Here is a 22,578-nt window from a genome sequence, read left to right as displayed (position 1 = left end):
CTTATCTTTATCCTAAATGGCCAAACCCTTATGTTGAGACCATGATCCCTAGTTCGAGACTCTCCAGCCAGGGGAAACAGCCTCTCGACATCTACCCTGTCAAGCCCTCTAAGAATTGTATACATTTCAATGCGATCACCTCTCATTCTTCTAAACTCCAGAGAATTATAGGCCCATTTTACTCAATCTCTCCTCATGGGACAACCCTCTCATCCCAAGAATCAATCTACTGACCCTTCGTTGTACACCCTCCAAGGCAAGTATATCCTTCCTTAGGTAAGGAGACTAAAACTGTACACAGTACGCCAGGTGTGGTCTCACCAGAGCCCTATATAATCGCAGCAAGACCTCCTTACTATTACACTCCAACCTCCTTACAGTAAAGGCTAATATACCATTTGCCTTCCTAATTGCTTGCTTTACCTGCATGTTAGATTTCTGTGATTCGTGTACAAATCCCTCTGAATACCAACATTTCTTAGTCTCTCACCTTTTAAAAAATATTCTGCTTTTCTATTCTTCCTACCAAAGTAGATAATTTCACATTTCCCCACTTTATACTGCATCTGCCACCTTCTTGCCCAATTACTTAACCTGTCTCTATCCTTGTGCAGCCTTTTATACACAAATCGTTGAAGGTGGCAGGACAGGTTGAGAAAGCATACGGGATCCTGGTCTTTATAAATAGAGGCATAGAGTACAAAAGCAAGGAAGTTATGTTGAACCTTTATAAAACACTGGTTCAGCCACAACTGGAGTATTGTGTCCAATTCTGGGCACCGCACTTTAGAAAGGATGTGAAGGCCTTAGAGAGGGTGCAGAAAAGATTTACTAGAATGGTTCCAGGGATAAGGGACTTCAGTTACATGATAGACTGGAGAAGCTGGGGTTGTTCTCCTTAGAGCAGAGAAGGTTGAGAAGAGATTTGATAGAAGTGTTCAAAATCATGAAGGGTTTAGATAAAGTAAATAAAAAGAAACTGTTCCCATTGGCGGAAGGGTTGAGAACCAGAGGACAGAGGTTTAAGGTGATTGGCAAAAAAACCAAAGGCGACATGAGGAAAAACTTTTTTATGCAACGAATAGTTATGATCTGGAATGCGCTACCTAAAAGAGTGGTGGAAGCAGATTCAATTGTGGCTTTCAAAAAGGGAAGGGAAAAAATATGCAGGGCCACGGGAAAAGAACAGGGTAACGGGGTTAACTGGAATGCTCTTACAAAGAGCCGGCATGGGCTCAATGGCCTCCTTCTGTGCTGTAACCATTCTATGATTTTGCAGGGTTTGATAGGGTAGACGTAGAAAAATTGTTTCCACTTGTGGGGGAGTCGAAAACTAGAGGTCATAAATATAAGATAGTCACTAATAAATCCTAGGGGATTCAGGAGATTTTCCCAAAGAGTGGTAAGAATGTGGAACATGCCACCACAAGGAGTGGTTGAGGCAAATAGCATAGATGCATTTAAAGGGAAGCTAGATAAGCACAAGAGGGAAAAAGGAATAGAAGGATATGCTGATACGGTTAGATGAAGTAGGGAGGAAGGAGGCTCGTGTGGAGCACAAAGCAGGCATAGACCAGTTGGGGCAAATAGCCTGTTTCTGTACTGTAGACTCGATGTAACTCGATCTGAGAGTTAGCTCATATTGAATTCTCCATGCTGGAGGATCTTCTGGATAGTACCGTGACGCGGGGCTTCTATAACCTCACAGCAGCTCTGTGGACTACCCCCATGTAGATGGCTGAACATGCTGAGGGAGTGCATCAGCAGCAGGAACATAGCAGAAGAATTCAGGGACAAGGTAGGTATCTTTCAGGACAACTCATCATCCATGCCACCAAACCGGCCTACTCAACGAATGCATGCAGAGGAGGCGAGTTGATGCTAGCAGCCATCATAGCAGCACAAGCGGCGCCAGTAGTTTCAGGGACATCTTCTGACCTTGCTGAAGGAGGCAGAGTCATCGTGCCTCAGGAAACCCTTGGGGAAATCCAGCAGTCAAGTACTTCACTTCCTTCTGTGTCAGCCGTGGCTCAGTGGGTAGCATTCTCGCCTCTGAGTCAGAAGGTTGTGGGTTCAGGTCCTACTTCAGAGACTTGAGCACAAAAATCTAGGTTGACACTCCAGTGCGGTACCGTGGCAATGTTGCGCTGTCAGAGGTGCCATCTTTCAGATAAGACATTAAACCGAGGCCCCATCTGCCCTCTCAGGTGGGCATGAAAGATCCTGTTGCTCCAATTCGAAGAGGAGCAGGGAAGTTAGCCCAGGTGACCTAGAAAATATTTATCCCACAACCAACATCACTAAATCAGGTTATCTGGTCAATATCACATTGCCCTTTCCTCATACCCCTTGACTCCCTTGCTGATCAAAAATTTGTCTAACTCAGCCCTGAATGTATTCAATGACTCAGCCGCCACAGCCTTTCGGGGTAAAGAATTCCAAAGATTCACGACCCTCTGGGAGAAGAAATTCCTCCTCGTTTCCGTCTAAATCAGGCGACCCCTTATTCTGAGACTATGCCCCCTAGTTTTAGATTCCCCCATGAAGGGTAACATCCTCTCAGCAACTAACCTAGCGAGTCCCCTCAGAATCTTGTATGTTTCAATAAGATCTCCTCTCATTCTTCTAAACTCCAATGAGTATAGACCGAACCTGTTCAATCTTTCCTCATAAGACAACCCTTCCATACCCGGAATCAACCTAGTGAACCTTCTCTGAACTGCCTCCAATGCAAGTATGTCCTTCCTTAAATAAGGGTACCAGAACAGTATGCAGTACTCCAGGTGTGGTCTCACCAGCACCCTGTACAGTTGTAGCATGACTTCCCTGCTTTTATACTCCATCCCCCTAGAAGTAAAGGCCAATATTCCATTTGCCGTCCGGATTACCTACTGCACCTGTATGTTGACTTTTTGTGTTTCATGTACGAGGACACCCGGATCCCTCTGTACCGCAGCATTTTGTAGTATTTCTCCATTCAAATAATATTTTGCTTTTTTATTTTTCCTCCCAAAGTGGACAACTTCACATTTTCCCACATTATATTCCATCTGCCAAATTTTTGCCCATTCGCTTAACTTGTCAATATCCCTTTGCAGGCACTTTGTATCCTCATCACAACTTGATTTTTCGCCTACCTTTGTATCATCAGCAAATTTGGCCACAAGACACTCAGTCCCTTCATCCAAGTCATTGATATATATTGTAAATAGTTGAGGCCCCAGCACTGATCCCTGTGGCACCCCACTAGTTACAGATTGCCATTTTGAAAATGACCCTTTTATCCCGACTCTTTGTTTTCTGTTGGTTAGCCAATCCTCTATCCATGCCAATATAATACCCACAATACCATGAGCTCTTATCTTGTGCAGTAATCTTTTATGTGGCACCTTATCGAATGCCTTTTGGAAATCCAAATATACTGCATCCATTGGTTCTCCTTTATCCACCCTGCTCGTTACTTCCTCAAAGAACTCTAATAAATGTCAGACGTGGGGCCCGATATTAGCACCCGCTATCGGGTGTGTTCCTGGCGGGGGGGGCTCTGAAAATCAGGGAATCCCGGAGCGGGTCGGGAGCCCGGCTCCTTCCCGCCCACTTCCGGGTTCCCCACAGACGTGCTGGCGTGTGCGCACAGCCCCCGCGTGTGGGACTCCCGCAGGCAATTAAAGCCGGCGGGGTGCCACTTGACAGTATTTATTGTGGTATTTCAGGTCATTTACAGACCTGATTAAGGGAATATTTCAGGAGGGGTGGGATTTTACAAACATCTGGGACTGTTTCCCGTACTGGGGGAAGACACTCCCAGTTGAAATGGACGTGTTGCAGCTGTCAGGCTGTGGCAGCTGCAAAGGTTCATTCGACAGGTGGGGGGTGGGGGGTGAGGGGTGGGGCGGAGGGGGGGGAGGGGGGACCCTCACTCATTGCAGGAGGCCACTCCATCACTTTGGACAAGGTTTGGACTCCACCACCCTCCTCCTAACAATAAAATTCACCAACTTGCACACTTTCCCCGGGGTCCAGATACATGTACCTACCTTGCGGACACCCGCAGATGTACATTTTCCGGATGAGGACTGCCGTAGCTGCAGTCATGACCTCCTCGGAGGGCGAACAGCATCACCAGCCTCGCCGGCCACGTCGTCCACCTCTGACACGTGGAACTCCACAACACAGTGCTGCGACACATCCACCTGCACAGCAGGAGGGAGGGCAACCGCAGAGAGAGTTGCTTCGCAGAGGGCACTAACCTCGCCACAGGGTCCACAGACCGAGGCTCAGCTTCCTGGATCTCTCTGAGCAGCAGTGCACACGAAGGCTCAGAGTCACTCGACATGTAGTCGTGGACATCTGCAGCCTCCTTCATGCCAAGCTGCTCCCGGCTGGCCCGAGCACCATCTTCTTACCTGTCACTGTCAAAGTCACCACTACCCTCAACAACTTCTCCTCCGCATCCTTCCAGGGTGCCACCGGGGACATCATCGACGTTTCTTAGTCGCCTGCACAAAAGAGCCCTGCAAATACACCGACACCTACTCTGCAGTGACACAATGGGTGGCAACAGGTGTGGGTCTTCATAGTGATCCTCAGGAAAGGGCATTATTGCACAAACCAGACAAGATTCGCAAAGACGTGGCAGTAGTGGTGCCAATATAATATGTGATGTGAGTTGCTCAGAAATTAAATATAAGTAAAAACTATGACAAACCCTCGAACACCCTTATGCATCCCCTTCATGCTCACAACACATTTGCCTTACGCTTCCTACTGCACATATGTGATGCATGCCCTGTGGCTGCAGCACATGTAGTGGCAGGTTGAGTGAGGCTGACCGTGAAAGAGATGCATGAGAGGGTGAGTATGAGATAGATCCATGAGATTGTATGAGGATTGGGTTGAGTGGTAGTGGCGGGATGAGTACTGGCGAGGTGAGTAAGTGCAGGTAAGATGAGGATGAGCTTTGAGTGGGTGTGAGGGGTGATGTGATAGAGTAGTGTTGGCAGTGCAGAAGGAGATGTGGGTGGGGGCGGTGATGTGGCAGACGGAGTGTAGGGGAATGAGTAAGTGTACTCACTTTGGCTGACCTACTTGGGTCATTGCAGCACCTCCTGCACTGTAGGCAGGTGGTGCAGGTGACCTCCTCTGCCACCTTGAGCCTGCCCTTCCTGGTGGCAGAGGCAGGCCGCTTCCTCCCGTCCGCCCGGTGGGGGGGGGGGGGGGGGGAAGAGCTCTGTCCTCCCCATCCTCCTCACCCCATCCAATGATACCTGGAGTGAGGCATCATTAAACCTGGAAGCAGCCTTCCCCCTGGGCTGCTCCATGCTGTAATTTTTCCTATTTCCTGCAGCATCAGTCAGTGGAGGACTGCCCCTTTATATAGAGCTCCTTCAGCTGACAGACCTTACTGCGCATGCGCAGTCAGCCCGACGCGCAGCTCAGCAGCGGGGAACCCGGAAGACCAGGTAAGTGTATCCAATTAGGCTGCGATCGCGCACGGGGCAGACTGATTTCACCGGCCCCCCTGCCGCGAACCCGCAGCCCTCCTAATATCGAGCCCATGATTTCCCCTTCATTAAACCATGTTGACTCTCCTTGATTGTATTATGAGTCTCCAAATGTCCTGCTACTACTTCCTTAATAATTGTTTATAGCATTTTCCCAATGACAGATGTTAGGCTAACTGGTCTATAGTTACCTGCTTTCTGTCTCACTCCCTTCTTGAATAGGGGTGTTATGTTTGCAGTTTTCCAATCCGCTGGGACCTTTCCAGAATCTAGTGAATTCTGGAAGATTACAACCAATGCATCCACTATCTCTTTAAGACCCTCAGATGCAAGCCATCAGGTCCAGGGGACTTGTCAGCCTTCAGACCCATTAGTTTATCTAGTACTTTTTCTTCTAGTGATAGTGATTGTTTTTAGTTCCTCCCTCCCCTTTGCCCCTTGATTTTCTACTATTATTGGTATGTTATTAGTGTCTTCTATTGTGAAGACAGATACAAAATATCTGTTCAATTCCTCTGCCATTTCCTTGTTTTCCATTATTATTTCCCCAGTCTCATCCTCTGAGGGACCAATGTTTACTTTAGCTACCCTCTTCCTTTTTATATACTTGTAGAAGCTTTTACTGTCAGTTTTTATATTTCTTGCTAGTTTACTCTCAATTTATTTTCTCCCTCTTTATTATTCTTTTAGTCATCCTTTGCTGGTTTTTAAAGTTTTCCCAATCTTCGGGCTTACCAGTAATCTTTGCCACGTTGCACGCTTTTTCTTTTAACCTGATACTATCCTTGACTTCCTTATTTAGCCATGGTTGGTTCACCCTTTTTGTGAAGTCTTTCCTCCTCACAGGGATATATTTTTGTTGCGAGTCACAAAATATCTTTTTAAATGTTTGCCATTGCTTATCCACCATCATACCATTTAATCTGTTTATCCAATCCACTTTAGCCAATTCCGCCCTCATTCCTTTATAATTGCTCTTATTTAAGTTTAATACAGTAGTTTCATACCCAAGATCCTCGCTCTCAAACTGGATGTGAAATTCTATCATGTTATGATCACTGCTTCCCAAGGGATCCTTTACTTTGAGATCATTAATTAATCCTGTTTTGTTGTCCATTACCAGGTCCAAAATGGCCTGTTCCCTGGTTGGTTTCCCGATGTATTGGTCTAAGAAACAGTCCCTAATACACTCTATGAACTCCTCCTCAGGGCTATTTTTGCCAATGTGATTTGTCCAATCTATGTGAAAGTTAAAATCGCCTATGATTATTGCATTACCTTTTTTACAAGCCCTCCCTTAATTTCCAACATTTCAACAGTGGCTGCACTTCAAAAAGTACTTCATTGGCTATTAAGTGCTTTGGGACGTCCTGAGGTCATGAAAGGTGCTATATAAATGCAAGTCTTTCTTTCTTTCTCCCATTAGGGTAGCACTTAGAAGGAGCATTAGGATAATTACAACAACATCTTGCATTTATATAGTGCCTTTAACGTAGTAAAATGTCCCAAGGTGCTTCGCAAGAGCATTATCAGACAAAATTTGACAACGAGCCACATAAGGAGATATTAGGACTGGGCTTGGTTACCGAGGTAGGTTTTAAGGAGCGTCTTAAAGGAGGAAAGAGATAGAGACGCTGAGGGGTTTCGGGAGGGATTTCCAGAGCTTAGGGCCAAGACAGCCGAAGGCACAGCCGCCAATGGAGGGGCAAAGGAAATCCGGGATGTACAAGAGGCCAGAATTGGAGGAACGCAGAATTAGTGGGTTGTATGGCTGGAGGAGTTTACAGAGATAGGGAGGAGCAAGGCGGTGGAGGGATTTGAACAAAAGGATGAGAAATTTAAATTTGAGACACTGCTGGACCGAGAGCCAGGACTATCAGCGAGCACAGGGGTGATGGGTGAACGGGACTTGGGGCAAGTCAGGATTCAAGCAGCAGAGCTTTGGATGAGTTGATGTTTACAGAGGGTGGAAGATGGGAGGCTGGCCAGCGGAACAATTACCAGAATCTCACCCACTTGTCGCCAAGGGCAGCACATGGGAGAGAAATAGTTGACAACAGAAGCAGCACATTTTCATCATCAATAAATTTCACACATTTGCACTTGAAGTTGATCTTGGGCTTTCGTTTTGTTAGTTAGGCATTTCTGCTTGAGCATTTAACTGGATGTACATTCATGATCGGTGAGTTATAGTATAGGGTTAGTGTTACAGTTCAAGGCAAACCTGATCCAAAAATGTTTGTGTTAGGGGGCTTAAAAATTTTAAGCAAATAGGCTCTCAAGTAACTTGGCAGATTTCCCAGGCATGTTGCTGCTCAAGCAGAACTGGCAAATCCACAGGCTCTGTCTCATTGTTTCCATCTTTTTTGGCCTTCCACGACTCCCCCCCGCTGCACTTCAATTTCTCTCTGGACAGCATAATTATGCAGCATAAAGCACACAACTATTATTTCAGATACCTTTTTGGGTCTGTGCAACAGAACCAAGCAGCAGTATAATTGTTTGAGCAGTACAACAGTGTATTCTATTTTGTTCCTCCTAGAGGCAATATGCCTCATTATATTTTCTTCCAGGTGCAGTTCCGAGATTCCCAGTTATTCATTAACCAGGGCTCAGAGGATCTCCCTGATCTCCCAGGATCCATCCACCGAGAGTGGAAAGTCCTTGAAACAAGGATGGGACTGTAAACTAATGAAGGATGAATGGCAGCTTCTAGGGTATTTGGCCATATACAACTTTGACGTTAATCGAATGTAATTCCTTGCTATTCATAGCAGCATTGAAAGTGGCTACATGGATTCTACCAATTAGGCCTGGCACCTTGCTGAATCCAGCCACTTTATAAAAAAGTGAAGAACCATCCACTGCTGATATTCTTCATCCTTCAGAAAAGTGATAATCTCACTGGCCAGATGCAACAATGCACTGTATATTGGCATATGTCACCCAAGGCACCCTGAAAGTACGACACAGGAAGTAAGGTTAATGTGTACAAGAAATGCATGTCATACACAAGATTATATATAGTTTTGATTACTGTTATGAACCTTCACTTTTGGAAACACAAAGGCCTAAATTTTAACTCAGAAAAACGGGTGGGTTGGGGGCCGGGCTGTAAAAACATTAAAAATCTAAAATCCGTCCCCACCCCGCCCATTTCCGGTCTGACGAAAGATCTTCGACCTGAAACATTAACTCTATTTCTTTCTCCACAGATACTGCCTGATTTGCTGAGCTTCTCCAGCATTTTCTGTTTTTATTTCTTTTTATGGAACTTGACTCACACTGCCCTATATTTACTTGTACAATAGTGTAACTCAGGGACATTGCAATAGCATCACCTTGTGATCTGGACTAGATATTTGTGTCTCTTGCATGTATGCTTCTTCAATCTCTTTGAAGGTAGACCAAGCAAACGGTGAGTCAAGCCTTGATACGAATCATTAAGCTGCTTTATTTCATAGTAAGTGAACATTATGGAGCAACAGTTACAATCAGATTCATTTAGTTTAATTGGTAGAACTCGTCTTTGTGTAATAATACAAAACACTAAAAACTTCCCCTCATCAGTGGGTCGTCCTATTTGACTTAAAACAAACAATTTCCTATCTCCTCCTGCATTGTATCTATCTCGCATCATTTTTCTGTACTTCACTACTTTGCAATTTTCTGCTTCAAAAACCTAACTCCTTACACAGCATCCTGTTTCAAAAGCTTGCCTGCCTAGCTGTGTCCCTAGCTCTTTTATATCTCTTGCTTTTCACAGCCACAAAAGGGATCAAGGACTTTCCTGTTCAATGGGTGCAGTGTTTATTGATTACTGAGACAAGTTATCTGATGGTTTATTATTTACAGTTTCCAAAGCTAACTCATTAGCACCTTAATTACCTATTGTCTCAGACACATCTTTTAACTTGCATGAATACACTTGCTTTAAAACATAACATTTAAGTACATTAACTCTTCTTCCAAATCCTTCCTGTGGAAAATGCTCAAAATGAGTATATATGCCTATACAATTCCATTCATTAAACAAAAGTTAAATTATGAGATCCAAAGAGGCAAATACAATTTAGTAAGAATCACAACCAATTTGACTCATGGGAAGTTACTATACTTCTTCATTTACTGTAAATAAAATCTTTGAATGACCTGAATCACTATATTTTTATCACAGGATTTTGTACACTTACTTTAGCTCAGAATTCTACTTTCTGATTGTAAAATTCATCTTTTTTTAATCTTACTTTGAAAAAGCTGCAGTATCAAGATCTGGGCAACTGCCACTTACTAGCTGGTACCAAACATCAGCAGAAGAATCTTGCTAAAATCATACTGTAATAGGCCTGTGATTAGGTATGCTGGCATGCACACTTGAATTATAGAAATAAATTTGCCTCATGGCCAAATGCTGTAATATGACTCTGGTTTTAAAATGGAGTTATCGTTTTCTTAACTACAAAAGCAGCTTTGTTCAAGTTTCTGTTGATGTGTATTAGGAGTAATGGCATATCAAAAATATAATTCCCTGGCCAAAGCAATGAAAAGTGTAAGTATAATGTGTAGGACTTCTAAAAATAAAGTTATTACAAAGAATTACAATTATCTACAAAGGAAGTTTTTACTATAGGCAAGTGCAAAGGATAACGTATACTTATCTCTAAACAAACTTTGGATAATTAGTTTCTTCAGTACACTGAGTCCCCTGCAGTCACAGGCAAAGGGTATTCCCTTATACCACCCTATGTTTCCAAATCACAATACCAGCAGGGAGCATCACCCATCAGCCAGGCATAATGGGAAATCGCAGGCGCACTGCCCTTGATTTTTCAGCCATTCATTTAACAGTGGTACACATTTGTAAAATTGTCCCTATAATGCAAATGGCAATGGAATTTATTATTGAAAAGCTGCTTAAGAGATTTTTCAATCTCTGAAAATCATTTGCTATATTCTACTATAAATAAAATTTCCTTTGTGTATCACATGCATAATGTAAAGTTGCAATGCAACAGCCAAAAGGATTATTTTAAAATGGCTAGCGTCCATATAATGTTAATTTGCTTAGTTCTAATTTCATTAAAGAACTGTCAGCAATGAGTCCCTCAGACCAACAATGAACTGCTTTAGGACTTTTTCCTCGCTCATGATGGCAGTACAAATTGCAATAGATGCCAACAAATGAAAATGAACTGAAAAGACAATACAGACAGCCTCATAGGGTGCAGGACGAGGAGACAGGTACTTAAGTTTTCTCTATTTCTTCCTTCTCCCACCCTCTGCATTTCGATTTTCTGTCTTTGAACTTTCTGAATGTTCTATTAACAATTGTTAAATAAAAAGTTAATGATTAAAACGGTGAATTGAAGATATTCTGGTAGCTGGAGAAGTAGAATACTGGAGCCTCAGTCAGAGGGTTTAAATTCCTAGGCTCAACCACCATTCAAACTTAAAACTGTCCTCAGAGGTTTTACTGTAGTTTCCAGAAGCTGCACTGCTCTCCACTCCTAAAGGTTTGAAGAACTGGCTGGATCAATCCGAACCCAGAAAAGAAACCTCGTTAATCAATCACTGACCAACCCTGATAATCTTCATAGAGAAGTTTGCAGCTGGAGAGCATGAAAAATGGACATGGCACAATTAAATTTCCAGGCTGTAAACTCTAGACTCCAGTTTTAATCTGCTCACACTCTAGTATTTTAGAATAAAACTTGTATTGTACCATCTGTTTTTTTGTTGTTGCATATTTTAAACATTCTGAAGGTTGTTAAGAACTTACAGTACTCAAAGAGTTACAAAAATAGTAGTGAGTGAGATGTCAGGGTGAATGGGTTTATTTAAATTGATAAGAGTGAACAGGTTCATTCAGATAAACAAGTGGGGGTTGGTAAGGGACAGGCCACAAATCTGCAATGATACAACTGTACGTCAAAGAACTGCACCATGGGAACAGGGCTTTCAGTTCACTGAGGGCAAATTCTAACTTAGGAAGCTTACTATGTAGAATTTGTTAATGGTTGACTGGTTTAACACAACACTGTTTGAACTCCTTGCTTCAAATATATGGTGGATACCAAAATCCGGTATTGTATTCTAGACTCAACAACAGAATCTATATATACATACGGAGTACAGCTGCCAGCTTGTATTGGTCAGCAGCTCTATAACCATACACACTTTAAATCTTATTTTGCACACAGACATAGTTCTTGTAACTGGAAAACCTTTCCAGTGGTAAGAAATGATGGAGAGAACACAGAAGATATAATGGGTCTGCAATGTGGGGTTGGGTGGTAAGGAAAACAAAGTAATAATTGGTGCCATGTGGGGAGCAAGAAAAAGTGATAAAATCATATCATGCCAGCAATTTATACCGGCTTGCACTTGGAGCACAGAGAGGACATCTTACCCCTAAATAACTTGGTATTATATGGTGCTAATTCAACACATGAACATTTGGCTATTTGCAGTGGCAAATAAAGGTCAGATTCCAGCTGATTTGGGGTGAATCTGGCCTCTGTCAATAGAAATCACAGTAAAATATAACTTTAGCAATGATTACTGTACAATCTGATTAAATTTGGGATTGTTACTGTACATATTTACATACAAGGTGACCCACCTATAAGTGACCCCACCTTCCTAGTCAAATGCCTGAAAAAGATCTATGACCTATGTATAAGATGTCCCTTCAATCAGTGAGGCTCACCAGAGAGCTGGAAATTTGATTTGAATGTACCTTGATTGTTCCACAGTTGTACAACCACTGTGCACAGAAATGGAGCAAGAGACTCGGATTCTAAGAAAGGGAAGTGGAAGAGAAAGGATCAGGACTGGAGAGTCCACAATAGACAGGAGCGGGACCAGGCCAGATGCAGGTGAATGCATTCTCTAAAGTGAGCTACAGTGCAATCAACCACAGTTACTCCTGTGTAAGACTCCCCCCTCCACTTTCAATCCTCACTGACCTAGCTCTCTAGTCTTTCAAGCAAGTATATTCATCACTTGTGCACAGTTTGGAACATAGGAACACTAGGAACGGAAGTAGGCCATTCAGCCCCTCAGGCCTACACTGCCAATCAATTAGATCATGGCTGATTGGCACCTCAACTCCATTTTGCCACCTTTGCTTCTTATCCCTTGATACCAAAATAACAAAAACCTATCTCAGTCTTGAAAGCTGCAATTGTTCTAGCATCCACAGCCTTTTGGGAAAGAGTGTTCCAAATTTCTACTACCCTTTGTGTGAAAAAGTGCTTCATGTATGGCCTAACTCTAATTTTAAGATTATGTTCCCTTGTTCTTGATTCCACCACCAGAGGAAATAGTTTCTCCATAATCTACCCTATCAAATCCTTTTAACATTTTAAACATCTCAATCAAATCACCCCTCAATCTCCTATACTCAAGGGAATACAAGCGAAGTTTCTGCAACCTGTCCTCATAATTTAGCCCTCTAAGCCCCGATAATATTCTGGTGAATCTGCGCTCCACCCCTTCCATGGCCAATATATCCTTGAGGCATGGTGCCCAAAACTGAATGCAGAACTACAGATGGGGTCTGACCAAGACTCTACACAACTGAAGCATAACTTCCTCCCCCTTTGTATTCCAGCACACTTGAGATAAAGGCCAACATTGCATTAGCCTTTTTGATTACTTTTTGTACCTGTCTACTAGCTTTTAATGATTTGTCTACTTGGACTCCCAAATCTCTTTGCTCCTCTATGGTCCCTAGTTTCCCACCATTTAGAAAATACTCCGATTTATCTTTCTTGGATCCAAAACAGATGACCTCACACTTGGCCACATTGAACTTCATTTGCCATAGTTTTGCCCACTCACTTTATGTCCCTTTGCAACTTCCTGCTCCCATCTGCCCTACTTACTGTCCCTCCTAACTTAGTGTCATCTGCAAACTTGGATTTCCAACTCTATTCCTTCATCCAAGTCATTAATAATTAATAAATATGGTGAAAATTTGAGGCCCCAGAACAAATCCCAGATTTGATGACATGGGGACTACCACTTGTCACATCCTGCCAATCAGCGTACCTACCCTTTATCCCCACTTTCTGCCTCGTACCTCCTAACCAAATTCCAACCCAAGTCCAAAGGCTACCTCCAACTCCGTGCACTCTCATTTTTGCTAATTATCTCATGTGGAACTTTATCGTATGCCTTCTGGAAATCCATATATAACTTCCATAGACACTCCCTTGTCTACCTTATTAGTGACCACCTCAAAAAATTCAACAGTTTGTGGGAGAGGAAGGAAAAAAAACTTGGTCAAATGTGTATAGTTGTATTGGATATTGGAAAATGACCAAATTATGATTAATTATTTTTAGTGTATTTTGATCTCTACAATATTATGGTTTAAACTTGTATAATGCAAATTTTATTTCCAAAGAATTTTAATTTTGTGAAATAAACCACAGGCGTATATTGAAAATGAATGTTCTGTTAATGTACAAGCCCGCATTTGAAGGGAGAAGACAGAGACTATCACTAATTTGACGCCTAAAGATTGTGTCTGTTGCAAGAGTACGTTAGAACAGAGAAGACAGATCACTGCAGGTCCACCAACATATGGGAAAAAGGACATTTAGTGAAGAGAGCACTTATTTACCTCATGGCGGGGGGGGGGGGGGCGGAAAGAGGAGAGAAACATGTGACAGCCTTCCCTTTTAAGAAATTTGTGATGTCATGGCATTGAGATATTAGGGGTGTGTCCCATTCTCTTCCCAATCCATAAAAGGGAAACTGTTGCATGCAAATCAAAAAATTTAGCAATTTAGCAAAAGCTAGCAGACAGTTTTAAAAAAGCTGACATAGCCCCCAAAATGCTGACAACTCAAGAGAGATCTTGATTATAACAAGTAATTATGAGCTTTGTACAGGAAGCAACAAAAGATTAAGTACATGGCTCCAAAATTATCTTAAAAAGTTTTCTTCCTTATAAAAGGCTGGTGGGGAGGCCGGGGTGGGGGGGAAAGAGAGGAGAGAGGGAAGAAATGATGGGTGAGAACAAAAGGAATGTGGAATTTGCTGCCCCAGGAAGCTGTGGAAGCTACATCATTGAATAAATTTAAAACAGAAATAGACAGTTTCCTAGAAGTAAAGGGAATTAGGGGTTATGGGGAGCGGGCAGGAAATTGGACATGAATTTAGATGTGAGGTTAGGATCAGATCAGCCATGATCTTATTAAATGGCGGAACAGGCTCGAAGGGCCGATTGGCCTACTCCTGCTCCTATTTCTTATGTTCTTATGTTCTTATGGAAAACCCAATGTGGAGCCTCAAAACGAAGGCTGTGGGCAAGTGGCAGAATGGCGCTGCATCTAACCGCGTTTGATAGCTGATGAGGTTGGTTGTTGCTGCATAAGATGGGTACAAGGAGGTTTGCCCTGTTTGGCACTCCAGGGCGCCTCCCCCAGAGACACAATATCATGTATCATGTAGATGGCCCAAGATTCTATGTGACAAATGTTTCCTGACAACCTATTCCACATTTGCTGCTTGCTCACGCCAAGCCTCCACACTACTTTACACTTCATTACATCTCATGTATACCTATACATCAGGCGGACACATAGTCAAGATGCAACATACAATTAAAAACCTTACTACACTCATTATCCAAGGGTTTCACATATGAAGGCATTGTAACACAAATGTGCTCATTTACTGACACCCAGGATATGGGTTAGGCAGGGGACATGGCAGTCATCAATAACCTCTGAACTTGGGAAATGCAGAATTGCTGTGACAGCCATGTTATGTTATTTAGTGGAAAATGAGATTAAAGTGCTGGCCATGCTGACCAATGCAGTCATCTGTTACAGCAGCACATTAGCTGATATTACACTGTTAGCTGAGAATGAGCCAAAAGTTTAACAGTTGTAACCTTGCCAGCGACTGATAGGGTCATTTCTATGCTGCATGATTTCTTTGCTGGTATCTTTACAGTAGAAGACAAAACGCTGCATCGGGCTTTCTTCTGACCCAGAGCAAGTGGAGACAGGTGGGCGTGCCAAGCTCTGCAGATACGATCTGGTGTCTTTTTTCATCTTGTAGCTCTTCAATCATGAAATACTGAACTCGAGACACTTTGAAACAAACTTACCGTAAGGAGTAAATAAAAATGATCACCCAAAGCTCATTGCAAAAACATACAATAAAAATGTAGAAATACAGAGAAAATCTCTACTAAAAACACAATTCTGAAAGGATACTGTGATCACTGCAACAAAAACCAAAACATACACAGCTTGTGACAATTTAAGAACTCCTTGATACATGGAGCTTCCCTCGCTCCCATTCCAAATGGGCACACAATGTAAATACAACAAAAGCACTGCAAAAGCCACAGAGTCTGTTAATTTAAATATTTTGTATCAAATCTGGAGTCTCAATGAGGTTAAAGACACCAAATGGGCACAAGCCCTTAGCTCACATAATGCAGATAGCAGAACTGCAGCCCAGTATGAAATTGGCATTGATCCTGCTCTCACAGTTCAGCCATCCTGTGTCCATTGCATACCTGTTTTCCCTGTACACATTACTGCAGATTGCACCCTGATATGCCGATAGGTTGCTTGAAGCAATGGCCAAAAGATGAAGGCCTTGTTCTGGAAACCATCCCCTCTCAACAGTTAGGCTGCCAAACACAAATATGCTGAGTCTGGTTGGAGAATCTAATCCTACAGTGGGAAAAGGAGGTCTCTCCTGTGGGGTAGTCAATTCAGCAAGACGTTCAACTCCAGGATGTTGACAACGAGCAACTTCCAAGGCTAATACAAGGTTACAGAAATGTCTTCACCGCTTCCATCCTGATCCTTTGAAGGTCCCTGGATGAGAAGAAATGTACAGAGAAATGTGTGTTTCCAAGGAGATAACAGGCCGAGCCTTCTTTAACCTAACTCCAGTTCAAAAGCAGGAGAGGTGACCAAAGATCCTGAATCGCCAGGGAATGGGTCAGTCACAGCTGCAGGTGGATGGCTTGTAGCCAAATGTTGCCCTGTAATTCGGCAGTTACATGTGCTAGTTGGATTGCTATGAATTCCATTGGTCCTGAGTCCAGTGATATAAAAGATGGGTCCCACAGCCTGAAGGGGATGTGTCAGTCAAAGGGGTCAGCTGAGGAAGAAGTGGTTGTAAGTACACTGTTGATCCTGACCAATTGGGGAAAAGACAATTTGTAAGAGCACCATTTTAGTAGGTTCAACTGGGGACCACCAATATGGCTGTCATTATCAGACAAAGGACATGAAGCACATGCCTATTAGAACCAGGAAATCCTCTCTAAGAAGTGTCACTAAGTCTGAAAGGAAGGCAAACCAATCTGGGGCAAGGAAACTCTTTCCATTGCAGTCTGTAAAAGGGTGGCGACAAATGTCTTCTCCTGCAAACACTCCAGGTATGTTTTCTTACGGTAGATGAAAAATCCTAGAATGTTGCAAGTATCTTCTGCACAACTATCCGTCGACTCTCGGCATGGAGCTTTTATGAGCCAACTGTCCAGATACAGATAGATGTGCTAGTGGCAGGTCCTGAGAAGTGCCAAAACAACAGATAGGCAGTTTCCTGCGTGCCAGGGAAAGATTAAAGAGGAGAATCTTGCACTAATAACTGTATTCCTGAGAATGAAACCAAATATTTTTGATGACATGGCTAAATGGCCATGGGAAAGTAGGCATCGTGGAGATCTATGGCAGCTGATAAGACTCCAAGGCATACTGCCTTAATTTATCAGCGTTTTCAAGGATGGGGAAGGTGACCGGGTTGGTGCTTTACTGAACTTTACAGGTTACAAATTCCCCAGTCAGCCTGACTGCTTTAGAATTCATCTGCAATTTTAGTTGTTAAAAATCTATTAATTTTGTCACTTTTGTCATTCCTCTTATTTGAAAGAAGCCGTCCTCTATTTTCTTCCATAATTTCTAGAGGCGAGGCATCAACAGCATAAGCTTTGGTGGTGGTGGTGCAGGGCGGGGCAGGGTGGTTGAAGGACTACGATGGGCCATAATTTGCTGTCAATGTAACGGCACTCGCCATAATTTATGCACAAATGGTACAGCAACTTCAGGCGAGGGACAGATGCACGGTTAAACACGGATATCCAAAAATTGCTGTCCGATTTGAGTTGCTCCGTCGTTAGCTTCGCGAGAATGGCATCTCACTGTCTGCCTCACCATTGAGGGGCATGAAGTTGCTGTATTTGCGCAGTAGATACGAACTAAATTCACCACAGAAAGTTAAGTATTGTCATTTCAAGTTGAAGTACCTTTTTAACTAAGTGATAAGTGTTAATTACTGCCAATCAACCTCTCTACGCTGTAAATTAACTATTACAAGCATGGAGCCTCATTCCTCCAGATTTTAATTGTTGTTGGAGATTTTAAAAATGTAAAATGTAAATTTTCCTTTGTCTCTTTTTCTCTCTCTTAGTCCAATCTTTCTTTCCCTCCCTTTATTTCTATTTCTGTATCCGATTTGACATTGAATTCAACCACTCTAATTTACATTTCCTTCTCAGTACTTGCGTTGTTAATTTCACAATCCTTCAATCTGATTGGTTACGGAAATACCCAGTTATTTGTCCTGTTCACTCAGGTCCCAGATACCCTGTTTCCCTCGCTGCGCTGTTATCAGCTTGCATTTTCAGCAACTTGCCACACAAAAAATTTAAAATCCTAAACGTACAAGGGCAAGTCTAACTAACAGCAGTTGCTGCTAGATGCCTTGCCACAGCAAATTATGGTCCAATCTTTTTCTTGGCATCTGCTAATGTTATGTGCAGCCTGGATATTTCTCTAATGAAGCACCTCCATAGATCAACAAATCTAAGTTTAGGAGCGAAACAGAACATCAACTATGTATCCCATTACTTCATGATCCTACACATTAGTGTTCTGACATATCATGCAACCCAATCTCCCATTTCTTCTTCACCCATCACCCCCACACCTGCAAACACAAACACATATTTCTACCAAACTGACTTCCTAAAAAAAGGGTCCATTTGGTCTCTTATCTGCCTAAATGATTTAGGCTTCAAAAATATCTTTTGCTCAGAGACTACACAAACGCAGGGGAGGTGGGGTGGTAAAGAGTGAGATTGAGACCGGGGGAAGGGGGGGGTGGAAATGGGGAGACTGAGATTGGGACGAGAGAAAAGGGGAGGGGGATACAGATTAGAGCTTGGAGGGCAGGGGGGGTGGGGGGAGAGACTGGGACTGGGTCGAAGATTGGGGCTTGTGGAGGGGGGGAAACTGGAGACGGGGGTCTGGGTCAGGAAGAGGAGGTCTTCCAGCTCAGGGGAGAAAGGGAGCTTGATGAATAGAGGTTGGGGAAGACGGAGACTAGGTAAATGGGGGTCGGGAATGCGGACTTGGTGGGGGGGGGGAAGAGACACTAGGGAATAGTGGTCGGGTGATTAGGGCTCAGGTGGGAGAAGAGAGGGAAACTGGCAATCGGGGAGTTTGGGGCTTGGGTGGGGGGGGGGGGGGGGGAATGAGGGAACTGGGGAATAGGGTAGGGTGGTCATGGGGCCCAGCATTTCCTGCAGAGCCGGGAGCAGCAGCACGTTGATCAGGAGCGGCGCAAGAGAGGAGCAGCCAAAGGGGTGAGTGAAACCTGGGAACTTTGTTGTGGGTAAATAGTGAAAGATTGTTTCCACTGGTGGACGAATGGGGAACAAAGGTATGGAGACTGAGGATTCCTACTGCACGCAGGGAGCTGCAAGCCCTGATTTTACATCACAAGCTTCAATATATGGAGCATTGAGATGTAGGAGGGCTGAGTACGGGCTGGCAGCAGCCCACAGTAGTGCTGTGGAGCTGGGAGGAGCAGGAATGCTTCTCCACGCTTCGCGGAAAGGGAAGTTAAAAAAAGCTTGCCCTACTATTGCTTCAGCAACCTTCAGCGGTCCCTTTAAGAACTGCTGTTTAGGCCGCTGTAGAACTGGAAAAATTAGTCGGAGCTTGCACGGCACTTGCTCCACCTACTTTTTCATGCATTTTGTAGAAGGGTCCTGAAGCAGGTGCAATACTTCTTTGCATATCTAAATTGATCCAACACTAATTGCGCCTGTTTTACACCCAAAAAAACGGGGCAAAACACATAACAATTTCTATCCCGTGTATCCAAATAACGTTTGCTGAATGAGGCCCACGGCAAGTGCCAAGATGTCGGATCAGGCCCATATAAATTGAGTTTGCCACCCCTGTTTCAGCTCTTTAAGTGCCTATATGGTTAGAACCCAAAAGAAGTAACAATTTAGTTACGACAGCTTGATTAGGGCTCACAGTTGTGATTCATATAAACCTTCAAAACACCAAAGATTTGTTAACTCCAATACAACGAGACTGAAATATATCAACAAGCCTAAATAATGATGAAGTTAAACATCCAATTGCATTTTCATACAAAAGCAATAGGTTTGGTATTAGTCCCATTTGAACTATCTGAACAGTGTATTGTACCCTCTCAGGCAGTGAGTTCCAGGCCCCCACCACCCTCTGGGTGAAATTTTTTTTCCTCATTTCCACTCTAATCCTTCTACCAATCACTTTAAATCTATGTCCCTTGGTTATTGACACCTCGCTAAGGGAAATAGGTCCTTCCTATCCACTCTATTTAGGCCCCTCAATTTTGTACACCTCAATCAAATCACCCCTCAGCCTTCTCTGTTCCAAGGAAAACAACCCCACAAAAAGCAAAGGACCTCGTACCGAGCCCTGCGGCACCCCACTGGAAACAGCCTTCCAGTCGCAAAAACACCTGGCGGCCATTACCCTTTGCTTCCTGCCACTGAGCCAATTTTGGATCCAATTTGCCACATTCTCTTGGATCCTATGGGTCTTTACTTTTTTAAACAATCTGCCATGTGGGACCTTGTCAAAAGCCTTGCTAAAATCAATTGCGCTACCCTCATCGGTCTTCCTTGTCACCGCCTCAAAAAATTCAATCAAGTTAGTCAGACATGACCTCCCCTTAACAAATCCGTGCTGACTGTCCTTGATTAGTCTGTGCCTTTCTAAGTGACAGTTTATCCTGTCCCTCAGAATTGATTCCAATAATTTGCCCACTGCCGAGGTTAGGCTGACTGGCCTGTAATTACTCAGTCTATCCAAAATTAAAGTACTTTCTTTTCAGATGGAAATTCAATCATTACTTCAACTCAATCACTATTAAATTCAGTAAGAAGCGTATTAATGATAAAATGTCACCATAAATGCAGCATTTTGCAAAAAGTTTGGTTTTAAATAATTATATTTGTTTCTTTTCTGACAAGAAAACATATGTTAAAATAATAAAAGTTGATGACATCAGAGAAAACTGGCTTAGAAGAAATGCTAAGGGAACTGAATACAAATAAAGAAAAAAATCCCCTTTTTATCCAAGATAAAAAGTTAACTGTGATGCAAGGATTGCCAAATCAACTGTGATGAGTCACTGGCATAGCCCGGGGGTTTAAGGGTGTTCAAACACCTCCCCAAAATTTCTGATTTTGTTTATCAGACTACAGCTTCTTTCGAAAGAATATGCCTTAGATCACTTGATAGAACACAGAAATAACTGTGTTCTTCCAGAGTTAGTCAGTTCTTCAATTCAATCAATCAGTGAAAACTAATTAGTTGGGCTTGTGCTTCTAAATGTTCACCAGGATGTTGCAGTGGATAGTAGCAAAGTTATTGATAGACTAGTGACATATAACCGGCACTTGGACTTCATGCTTTAGAGTTTTTGTCCAACAAAATTTTATTTGCTTTATTTGAATTGTTAGATTAATGGAAGTAAAAGGTTTCTATTTGAACCTTGTGAAATCCGTATTTGAAAAATATACCTTTTGAAGTAGTTTTGTTTGGTCTGGCAAGCTCATATCCAAACTGTGCCCAAAAATAAATCCTGCCTATGCCACTGATAAGTTGCTTTCTACCTATGAAACTTGTAGTAGTTACTTGGTTATCTAGTCACATATTTGTCAGACACTGGGGTAAATTTTAACCCCCAAGAATGGGTGGGATGGGGACAGGTGGGTAGTAAAAATCCTCTGTTTTCGGAGCGGGACCGTATCCCGGCTCCAACGCGCCGACTTCCGGGTTTGACCCCAACACGTCTGGGTACGCATGCGCTTCTGAAACTCTGAAGTCCCGCCGGCTTTTAAGATATTTAAAGGGCCAATTGAGGTATTTAAAATACTTAATGCTGTTAACATTTTGTGTATTGACCTACACAAATCATTTTAACTTCTGTGTCTCCCGTGGCCTCTGAAAGATGCCATGGAAATGGAGGAGAGTTGCAGCCGGCCCTCATTTGCACCATTGAACCAGTGATTGACACGTGAAGAAAAGGTGAGTTGTGTAGCAGGGCAATCAGTTCTCAGACAAACCTTTGGCTGGGAGTTCTTTGTGTTTAGACTGAGATTTCTTTGTTCACACTCAGAATTCTTGTGTTCAGACATATTTACCTACATTTTGGACCCCCTCAAACTGACATCATCAGGATGGGGTGGGGGGGGGGGGGGGAGGCGCAATGGATTTATTCTACAGTACATCTGAGGAGAAGGCACATCACCAACGAGGCAGGCGCAGCATGCAGTTCCAGGAGTTGAGGCTCCACAAGTGAGGTGCAACACAAGGACCTGCAGAAGAGGTGAGAGTGACTGCCCTTGACATCAAGGCAGCATTTGACCGAGTGTGGCACCAAGGAGCCCTAGTAAAATTGAAGTCAATGGGAATCAGCGGGAAAACTCTCCAGTGGCTGGAGTCATACCTAGCACAAAGGAAGATGGTAGTGGTTGTTGGAGGCCAATCATCTCAGCCCCAGGGCATTGCTGCAGGAGTTCCTCAGGGCAGTGCCCTAGGCCCAACCATCTTCGGCTGCTTCATCAATGACCTTCCCTCCATCATAAGGTCAGAAATGGGGATGTTCGCTGATGACTGCACAGTGTTCAGTTCCATTTGCAACCCCTCAGATAATGAAGCAGTCCGTGCCCGCATGCAGGAAGATTTGGACAACATCCAGGCTTGGGCTCATAAGTGGCAAGTAACATTCGCGCCAGATA

General features: G+C 43.3%; 1 protein-coding gene across 4 annotated transcripts in view; it reads right to left on the bottom strand.

Moving 5' to 3' along the window:
- The window catches only part of pparab (peroxisome proliferator-activated receptor alpha b), a 135,289-nt gene that overhangs the window by 105,441 nt on the left and 7,270 nt on the right, over nt 1-22,578 (bottom strand). The window contains exon 2 of one of the 4 annotated variants that reach the window (XM_067999746.1): nt 1,939-2,269. The exons of the other annotated variants lie outside the window; for them this stretch is intronic. The gene's annotated coding sequence lies outside the window, so the exon portion shown is untranslated. The remainder of the gene's footprint in view (nt 1-1,938; nt 2,270-22,578) is intronic. 4 annotated transcript variants of the gene reach the window in all.

Source organism: Heptranchias perlo, chromosome 18 (assembly GCF_035084215.1).
Source record: "Heptranchias perlo isolate sHepPer1 chromosome 18, sHepPer1.hap1, whole genome shotgun sequence".
NCBI lineage: Eukaryota > Metazoa > Chordata > Chondrichthyes > Hexanchiformes > Hexanchidae > Heptranchias > Heptranchias perlo.
This window is presented reverse-complemented; position numbering and strand designations above follow the sequence as displayed.